The sequence below is a fragment of the Sesamum indicum genome, linkage group LG1 (genome assembly GCF_000512975.1).
Source record: "Sesamum indicum cultivar Zhongzhi No. 13 linkage group LG1, S_indicum_v1.0, whole genome shotgun sequence".
Taxonomy (NCBI): Eukaryota; Viridiplantae; Streptophyta; class Magnoliopsida; order Lamiales; family Pedaliaceae; genus Sesamum; species Sesamum indicum.
Genome location: NC_026145.1, coordinates 6,243,682 through 6,254,836, shown reverse-complemented (window position 1 = coordinate 6,254,836; position 11,155 = coordinate 6,243,682). Strand labels below are relative to the sequence as shown.

At 28.4% G+C, this 11,155-nt stretch overlaps 1 non-coding gene across 1 annotated transcript; it reads left to right on the top strand.

The window, feature by feature from the left end:
• On the top strand, positions 9,456–9,527 carry TRNAG-UCC. The gene has a single exon. It is a non-coding gene; the product is annotated as a tRNA-Gly (tRNA).

Genomic DNA, 11,155 nt, shown 5'->3' with positions numbered 1-11,155 from the left:
TACCAAAGGTAGCGAAGAAACGTCCAATTTTGGTGGATAAGATTCAATGCATCACTACATTATTTAGTACATTAAAACGAATATATTAATTCAACACACTAATATTTCTAATCAACGAATATATTTAAAGGAAATAACAACATAACATACTATTATTAAAAATAAATTATATATAATATTTATATACGATGTGGGACTCAAAATCATAATTATTTAATTACGAAGCCTCAATTTTATTACTGGAGCAAAACCTTAATACATTCAACTAATAATGTTGTTGATTTGGGTAAATTTCACTTTTGGTCCTCCAGATATGCCACTTATATTTGGTCCTTCATGTTTTCTTTTCATCAAACTTAGTCCTTCAAGTTTCAAATATTTCATCAACTTTGGTCCTTCCGTTAAAAATTCATTGATTTTAACGAAATTATTTTTTTTAAAAAAAAAGAAAAACAAACATAAATGGGGTACCAAAAAGTCAAACCCACACCTTCCATTTAACATATGAGAGGCTTCGCCGCTCCACCAAATCTCTTTCTTGGCTTTTTAGTAACCTATAAATTACTTATAATGATAAATTTCTCCCATATATAGAAATACAGATGGAAATAACCAAGTCTCAGCCATCTCGATTTTTAAGCAATCATTTAACAATATCAGAGACGGAAATAGAGACGGAATATAATATATTTCATCGAAATTATAAATCCATCTCTAAAATAAAAAATATTAATAATTTATAATAAAAAAGAGTTCTCTCTCTAAATCCGTCTTTGATAAAGACAGATTTAATTTCATCTCTAAATTTTGGTCTCTGATACCCTGTTTTCTAATAGTGATAAAGGAAGAATTAGTCCCAAATCTCCGGAAATAATGCAAAGGAATTAGTTCTTTTTCATGAACTCTAGCAGCCACGCAAACTGAGAACTAAGTGGGCGAGGAAATAAAGAGAAGAAAAAAATAAGTAATAAATATTATTGTTGTGATCGACCCGATTTTTGAATTATATTTTAATTGATGTTTAGAATATTTTCGAGGTTGTTTTTATGTATTTGATGACATGATTTTATGTATTTATTTATGAATTTTATACCTTTTTATGTATTTTTATATATTATAAATTTATGAAATTATTTGGTATTTTTTGTGTTATTTTGATTGGTTAGGTATATAGGAATTTTTCGGAATTTGATATGGTTATTAGAATGATTGATTTTGGTTGATTTTGAGATTTTTCAGTATGGTTTTGAGATTTTTTAAATATTTTTTTTGATTTACTTTATAAGTAATATTTCATTTAGCAAAATAACTAAAAGTAATATTTCATCTGGCAATCTAATTATTTCTCATGGTTTGAAAATTATAAATATTCCCTAAAAGTAACAGTTGTCTAACAAATACCCATTGTAACAGTCTATTGTATGGGATATTTATCATATGACTGTTAATCTCATGGGGTATTTATAATTTTTCAAACAATGAAATGATAGTTGTAATTATGACAAATCTCATAGAAGCCCATTGTAATTCACCCTTTAAGTTATTATTACTAAACTTTGAAAATTTTGATCATTAATAATTTTAATTTTTACTTAAAAATATTTTTTGTTCAATGTCCTAAAACTAGGCATATATGTAATAATACTTTGATTAGATGCAAAGTACTATATTATTGATCATGTAGTAAACAGCTTTTTATTATTCATATATATTAATCTCATTTTAGTAGTTAATTTTTTCATTAAACATATATTATAAATTAATCTGTTTTACCATATTAAACTATTTACTAGAAAATTTAATTAAACATATTATATAACTATGAAATATGAAAGTAAAATTTGATCAAATCATAATATAATTTATAGCAGTATTCTTATATATAATTAAAGACTAAAAACTTTCCTTTTTGGGTTAATAAAATCTGCCCAACCCACATTGCTAAATATAAGATTGCTTTCAATAAAATTAAAATATAAATTGAATGATTATTAAAAAAATAAAATTGATCATAACAATAGTTTCTTTGATTGTTTTAACATATATATTCTTTGGATAATATTGTTTCACTATTTTTTACATATCATCATAATGTTAGCATAAAGGAATTTAGGGTAAAATTACAATGAGATCTCCGAGAATTTATCATAATTATAAAGACCTTTAATTGTTTAAAAAAATACAAATATTTTTTTGTACTAGAAAAAAAAATTACTATCGGCTTAATATTAAGAGCCATGGCTAAAAAACATGGTAAATAACTATTATTAATCACGGTTAAATAAAATCGATGTACAAAAACTAGCTTTTCCATCATGAAAATTTTTTGCCATGGCGTTTAGCTATGAGAAATATTTTAGCTACCCTTGTAAAAACTACAACTGACAATCGTTGCATAGCCGTTGCCAATGACTATTTGCTACAGCTATTCTTTATTGACCATGATAATTAGCCATGGTTAAATATTATATTTCTTGTATTGCTTATATATTCTTCAAACCGTCGAATCTCCGCAAATACTTTATTAAAATAAGTGAGGCCGCTTTCGCTAGAATCGTCTTGAAGAGATGAGTCGGATGGTGGGAGTCTGCGATGGGATTCATCTGGACGGGCATGAATCGACGGCAAACAGGTTCGGCGGTCGTGGTTTAAGCCCAGTCTCTCCGGTTGATGAAAACTCAAATTGAAGGTATGACAATATTCCTCTTGAAGAGAGGATTCGAATGATACCATTGGTGGGTTGAAAACTCATCGGGATGGTGTTGGAAATTTATAGAGAAGTTTCCAGCGAAAAAGGGGGCGAAAAATGCAGTTTAGTTTTAATTTAATTAACTTAATTATTAATTATAATTAGTTTTATTTTTAATTAACTTAATTATTAGATATTTAAATATAATTTTTTTTAATATTTAATATAATTATGTCTAAGAATAAAAGAATTTGTATTTACAGAAGAGATAAAAATGCAAAAAGAAATTTTTAAAAAAGTCAATTTGGCCATAGTTATTTTGGATATAATATAGGGGCATTTTAGTTACTTAAAGTTAAAAAAGATCAAAATACGAAAAAAAAATGAAGTTGAATCACATTTTAGGCGCGTGCACTCCACCTTCCATTAGTTTCTAATGAGGGGTTTTTTTTGCTGAATTTATTAAAATATAGGGAGGTTTTAGCAATTTCTAAAACATAAAAAGATTTTTAACTTTTTCAATAAACTATAAGGGGTCAAATGCATTTTGGCTTAAGGAGAACTTGACCGATAGGATTGGATGTTACTATTGTATTAGTTAATGAGAATTTGACCGACTGATAAATGCAAGATTTTATACGTGCACGGGAATTGTTCAAATGGACCTTTCATGCAAGCGTCCATGGTACAACCACTTTACCCATATGGATGTTCTATTACAATGAATCACATCGCATAATTTCTTACTCATTAAGGCACGGTTAAGAATAGCGATGTCTCGCAAGTCCTGTCCTCCCTCTGCAGCTGGCTTACATGCAATCCCTCCATGCTATCTTTGCATAGCCCCCACTAGTAGCACCTTTCCATAAGAAGGAGCGCAATCTCTTCTCGAGCTCCTTTATAATACCTTTAGGTAGAATGCACGCAGAAGCCCAATAGATACTCAAAGCCATGAGAACGGATTTAATAATCTGAATCCGTCCCGCAAATGATAATGTCGTACCCTCCCAACCATGGATGCGACTATAAATTTTTGCCAATAGAGGTTGGCAATCCGCTATTGATAGTCTGGAAGAGATTAGAGGAAGCCCCAGGCATCGGTAAATGCCCCTCCTGAAACCCGAGCGCTGCTAATAACTGGTCTCTCATCCCGTGTGCCGCTCGTGATAAAATGAGATGGCACTTTTGCGCATTAAGCCGAAGTCCATATAACTCAGCAAATCAATGCAAACCCCGTTTAAACACCCCAATGGAGCCCATATCAGCTTTACAGAAAAGTAGTAAATCATCAGCAAATTCAAGTTGAAATAATTTAGATGGTCCACATTTCCAATGAAAGGAGAATAACATGTCCTGATCAATCAATTGAAGTAAGAGTAAATGAAGTACCTCCATCACTAAGACAAATAGGTACAATGACAACGGATCTCCCTGTCGTAACCCTCGTGACCCTGCGAAGAAACCGTATGGTTTCCCGTTAAGACCAACCGAGAACGAGGGTGATGTGATACACTCCTCCACCCATCGAATGAACTGTGCAGGGAACCCAAATAGGTGTAGAACTGCTAGGAGGAAATCCCATTCTACCGTGTCAATAGGCTTTCCGAATGTCCAGTTTAAGCGCACGTCGGGGGGAAGCCGTGCATGATTGTATCCTGTAAAGAGTTTCTGTGCTAACATAATATTGTTGCCTATACTGCGATCAGGAACAAAAGCCGCCTAACAGGGGCTTATCAATTTATCCAAAGTCAAACTTAATCTTTGAACAAGAATTTTTGCAATGATCTGAGGACATTACAGCAAAAAATAGGGCGAAAATCTGTGACCATCATAGGGGAGTATGCCTTAGGGATTAATGCTAGAAGCGTGGTGTTGATTTGCTTTAGCATCCTACTTGATGTAAAGAAGTCCAGAACAGCTGATATGACTTCTGTTCCCACAATCGGCCAGGATGCTTTGTAAAACCCGGAAGAATATCCGTCAGGTCCCGATGCCTTGTCGTCTGTGATGTAAAAAACGGCCTGCTTGACTTCATCGGCCGTAACTGGTTTGAGGAGAAGTTGGGTGTCCTCGAGTGGAATTTAATATTATAAAATTATAAAATTCAATTTTATTATTTCAAGTCTTCAAACAATATTGCATATTATGATATTGAAAAATATACCCAGTATGATAATATGTTTATATAACTAATTATTTAATTATTTATTATTTGAAAAATATACATGGTTAAAGAATTAGAGGATAAATAATGTTATGTGTCTTAAGTTTTTTAGATTTATTCATTTGAGTATAAATCGTAGGGGCGTTCAATTCGGTTAATAGAACTGAACCAAAAGTTCGGTAAACTGAAATTTCGCTACACTAAAATAGCATAATCAATACCGAACTAAAATATTTGATTTGGTTCGATAAAAATCGAACTTATTTCAAATTGGTTCTAGTTTTGTACTAAATTAACCAAAAATTATAAAATAAAATCTTATGTTAATTTATTTTGTTATAAATTATTAATAGTTGTGGTAATTAACTATAATATTATCATTTTTAGGGTTAAATACATTTGAAGGTTACGACCCTCATCAATTACCCCTCTAAACTAAACAAACCTTCAATTACCCCCTATGATGTGATAATCCTTTAAATTAAATAAAAATAGACAAAAATACCCTTAACTATTCATAATATGATATATTTACCTTAATGTCCTCTACAGTTAAATATATAAATCAATTTGACTTCAATTTTTATTCATTTTTATGTTAATAAATTAATATTGGACTAGTCACATATCGATAAGATCAATGTTAGTACTTTTTAAATTAAAATAAATTTATAAGCTTGTGTTTGTGCATTACATGAGATATAATTTTAATAACAAAAATATTACAAGTGGTCATCGAGCCTATTATTTTGGCACCCAAATGTCAAGTGAGATAATTTGGGAGTTAATGAGGTACTTTTTTTTTTTTTTTTTTTCATGTAGTAATTCTATTTCACCCTTAACCTAACTTAGGTCGAACACGTTAGGCCTGTTAATTAGTATCCAATACCTAGACTCAGACTCAAATCCATTTTGATAGTTATGACCCATATCCATGTTTAATATTTTATATTAGATCCAAACTTGAACACGTATCTATTATGATAATATTTTTTAATTTGGGTAGAGCCTATACCCTAAAATACTTGTCGGTAAAATTTTAATATGCAAAAATGCATCTTATTCGTTAATTTTAAAATTAGTGGATTTATAAACTTTTGCTAATTATCAATACGACTATTTATATACTCAAATTTAAAATAATTTTATACTTAATTAATTTATACAAATTTAGCATTAATTTATAAACATTATAGTTGAACAAATTTTTCAAATTGATTAATATATTTAATAACAGAGAGTATAAATGTGAATATGTCATATTATTAATAGTCAAGGGTATTTTTGTCAATTTTTTTAATTTAAAGGGATGATTATTGAGGATAACATACTTTAGGGGTGTAAAATGTATTTAACCATTATTTTTATTATATACACTTATATTAAATATTAATATTTATATATTATTTTTTATTATATTTATGTATTCATAATATAATATATTTATATGAATATATTTTTTAAAATTCAGTATTTGGTTTGATACCAGCATAAAAAATCAAAATCAAATCGAATAATCAAAATATAAAAAAATAAACCAAAATCGAATTGAAATTTTGGTTTGGTATTTGGTAAAAATTGAATTTTTGATTTAGTTGATTTTCATTTGATTAACTAAAAATTGCACACCCTTATTAAAATGATCGATTAATAATAATCCAATTGAATTGAAAAAAAATAAAAAAAAAACGAACGATATATGTTTTAGATTCAAATTGGATATATATACCCATAGATATTAATGGGTAGAACCTAACCCAAACCTAATCTATATTTTTTAATTGGATTTGGGTCTAGATGTAGGTCCTTAAATTAGTTTATAAATCATCCTACCCATTCATATCCCTGTTCAAAATGAATTGCAGACACAGAAATCGATGTTTGCTCCAAAGATTGGGAACCATAGCAAAATTGTTTTATTAGGAATAAAATTGTATTTTAGCATAAATTAATAATGGATAAAATATGGGATGATATTAAATTATCGCACTGTATATTTTATTTATTTGTATTAATAAAATTTGGAATAAAATTAAATTTGGAAAACAAGTGAGAGAAAGATACCATGTAATATTTTAGAGAAAGACCATAGCTATTTTGGACCAAATATTTTTACATTTTAGGAACACGTGGAAAATCACGTACAATACCTTTGAGGTGGGCCCGGTGGAATTTAAATTATCTCTTTATCATGATTTATTACGGGCCCAATGATATCAGTCTGGTCAGCCTCAATGCAAGTAAATTAACCAGAAGTTGCATTGATATCATGAGATATTCAGCTCAATCCCAACAAGTAAACAAGGCCGTATATTACTTTATAATGACAAAAATTGTGTATTGAGTTGTCACTATAAATAATTAGTGACGTACCCATCTATGGCAACCGTAATTCATTGTCAATAATTATTTGTAGTTACTAATGTCTTTACGTAAATATCACGAATTATTTTTTTTAGTGACAACTTTATATATAATATTTTTTATACTAAAATAATTTTACAAAACAATTATCACTATTAAAAATATAAATATTAATATATTTCACTTTGATTATTGTTTTAAACATTAAAAATTATTGAATTATTTGGGATGATATATGCATGTGAGTTCCCCCCCCAAGGTCCCCCCCCCCCCCAAAAAAAAGAAAAAAACAAAAAAATATTAACAAAATATTAGGTGAGAGTTTTAAAATTACACTATCGTACACATTAAGTAATAATACTTTTGATGTTATTATAATATAATTATTAATGACAAAATGTATAATTTTAAAATTACAGTATTGTATATATTAAATAATAATAGTTTTGATGTTATTACAATATAAGTATTAATGAAAATGGGGAAAAGTATTATTTTAGTCTACTAAATATGCCTAATTTTAATTTTAGTCCGATAACTATGTTCATTTTTGTATAGATCCAGTAACTTACGAAATTGCTTACTTTTAGTCCTCTGTCAGATTTTCGGACAATTTTACCCCTATGAGTGTATATGTACTAAAACTGCCTTTCAAATGTTGCATAGGGGTAAAATTGTCCGAAAATTTGGCAGAGGACTAAAAGTAAGCAGTGTCGTAAGTTACTAGATCTAAACAAAAATGGACATAGTTATCGGACTAAATTTAAAATTAGGCATACTTAGCGGACTAAAATAATAGTTTTTCCCATAAAAATGTATAAACTATAACGTTATCGTTATAGACACATTTATAACGAAACCACAAATATAGCTATTACAAATAATGGCAGTACAATTAAAACTATGAAACCGAATAAGAATTATTATCATTTTACACAAAATAAGTACAATTTTAATTAATTATAGTTTATAAAAAATTATGCTAAATGAAAATTCCACTGTTTAAGATTTAAATTGAAAAAATCTTAGTGAAACATTGGAGTTATTATAAATTAGTCAATTATAAATACTTGATATTAGTAATTGGTGAATATTAAAATTTATTATGTAATTTTAATCGATTCATTTTAAAAATATATAAAAGAAAAAAATTTCACTTTTTGTCTTGTCACTGTAGGGTTGTTGCTCTTGTCGTCCTTTATCTTTTTAATAAAGCCATTTAGTCCTGTAAGTTTGATACTTTTGACATATTTAGTCCTATAACTATTGACTAAATAGATTTAATTAGTCCGGTATATATTTTAATAAAATGGATTTAGTCCTTTATATTTGATAAGTGTGACACTTTTAGTCCTTTTATGTCAGCGAGTGAGATGTGTTACCAGAGGGAAGTCGTGTGTTTTCACGCGATACTTACTAAAATCAGTCAATTTTATTTCTTCAAACCCACAATTAGAATCAGAAACCTGCCCTAATTTCTCCCCTAGTCTCCCCAAACCTAGCCCTGATTCCCAAATTCCCCAAACGATTACTGATAAAAACACAAAAATTTTCACAATCTGTTAAAATGTGGGCAAGTGTTGTGAAAAGAACATAGGGAAACTGATCTTTTTGCAATTTGGAGAGTATGATACCAAGAAAAAGAAAGCTTGATATTGACGAAATATTGCAGAGTACAGGAGAAACACATGTCCCAGACCTGAATACGGTAATAACTCTCAAATATTTTTAAAAACTTGCCGATTATCAAACAAAAACCTCAAAAAGAATTATGTTATTCCAAAAATCCTTGCATAAATTGTGTGTTTTGGAACACATAATTGGAGAGGATTTCAGGAAGAGATTTGGGAGAAAATTTAGGGTTTATGAGTGGAAATTAGAAATTTTGGGAGAAAATAAAGATTTGGATGTCGAGGATGTGTGCATTTTCTTGTGAGAAATAACGTCAATATTCCCAAAAACCCAACAAGCTCCGTGTGCATTTTACTAAACTTTTTGCTGACCATCGTCTTTTTTTTTTAAGAAAATGACTAAATGTGTTATACTTGTTAAATATTAATGACTAAATATGTTCAATTAATAGTTATATGACTAAATATATTAAAAGTAACAAACTTACAGAAATAAATATATTTATTAAAAAGATAAATAAAAAAAAATAAAGTCAAATGCAACAACTCTATGCTATAGGACGAAATATTATATTTAGATGGTTTTCTAATACACATCGCACAGTTAGCGTTTGTAGTCCAACGGTTAGGATAATTGCCTTCCAAGCAATAGACCCGGGTTCGACTCCCGGCAAACGCATTCATTTTATTTCTTTTTCTGATAATTATTCATTAATCTTAGAGCATTTAACTAATCTTGGTTATTCACAACTTTTTATTTATTATTTTTATTTAACGTAAAATTTTAATCCGGATCGAGCCTGGTAAAAGTATGAATAATTATGGAGCATTCATCTGAGTATTCTCCTTCACAACAAATCAAAGATAGAGAAAGAAACGTCCATTTTTTATCAATAAGATTCGATTCATTACTACATCATTTAATATATTCGAACTCAAATATTAATTTATATATTTTTAAATTAAGGAATATATTCAAAGTAAATAATCATATAATATATTACTATTTTTAAAAAATAAATTATATACTCACATTTATAAAATTCCACCTTACAACTTTTTATTTATTAGGCCAAAACCTAATTAGCAAAGAAACGTGAACGTCCCTTTTAAGTGATGGGCTCCAAATTCAATGATGGCAACTAAACACGACGTGGGATAAATGAGACAATGATTCCTCAAGAAAAAACAATAAGAAAATTACTCAACTAAAGTTGACTTCCAAAAGTACTAAACCCCACATGTTCAAAACATTGTCCACGAAACTCTTAATTATGTCTGTACAGATCAATTACATTTTATCATTCGAATTATAATTATTTTGTTACTTATATTTTTTAATGTTAATTTATTATCTAAATTCTGCAAAATTGTACGTTACCACATATGATCGATTTTTCTGCAAAAAAAATATCTTATTTAGTTCACATGTAATATTTAAGAACAAATTTTCTCCACCAAATGCTTATATACATTGCATGTGATGTTTTAAAGCATAAAATTCAACCAAAAAGCGGTCATATATGATAACTTATAAGTTTCAAAATTTTAATTTTTGGCACAAAAAAATATTTAGATGACAAAATATAAAAAAATTATATATATAGTTCAAAAAGCAAAATATAATTTACCGCATCTATAATCTATCCTTTCTGTCTTTGTCTTATTTATAACTAAATTAATTAAAATTACATCATAATTACAATTATGAATAATTTTAATAACCATCATCAGTATCAAATAGCTATTACTGTACAGAAAAAGGAAAAAATGCAAGCAATGATATGGAGTATGTGCACAACCCCCAATGAAAAAGATAAGAACATAAAGCAGCAAAATTCATTCCTGTATTTTTTTAAAATAAAACATTGTTCCATCTTATATATATAGGTAAATTGCTCTGTTTTAAAAAAGACAGATAGGTAAATTGCTATTTCTCTGTTACTAGAATGATAATTTGTTCATTTTCAATATCACAGAGAGACAAATTATATTAAACTTTATACAAAAATTACTATTAAAATAAATAAATAATTGTCGTTGAAATAAAACAACGATCGATGGGAGAATTTGAACCCATAGTCTTATATCCATAAGGCTTTGAGCGTTGTCAATTAAATTAGGTCTAATTGATGTATATGTGCGTTGTGTATGCACACCATGTGAGAAATTTATTGGGGGAAAAATTGATTCGTTTCCTCCTCATAATATTTAAGTCATTGCTCGAGTGGGTCGAAAGAAAAAAATAAATAAATAAAAAATTATACCCGACACCCCTCGAAATTAAGTTTTATTATACAAGTACTT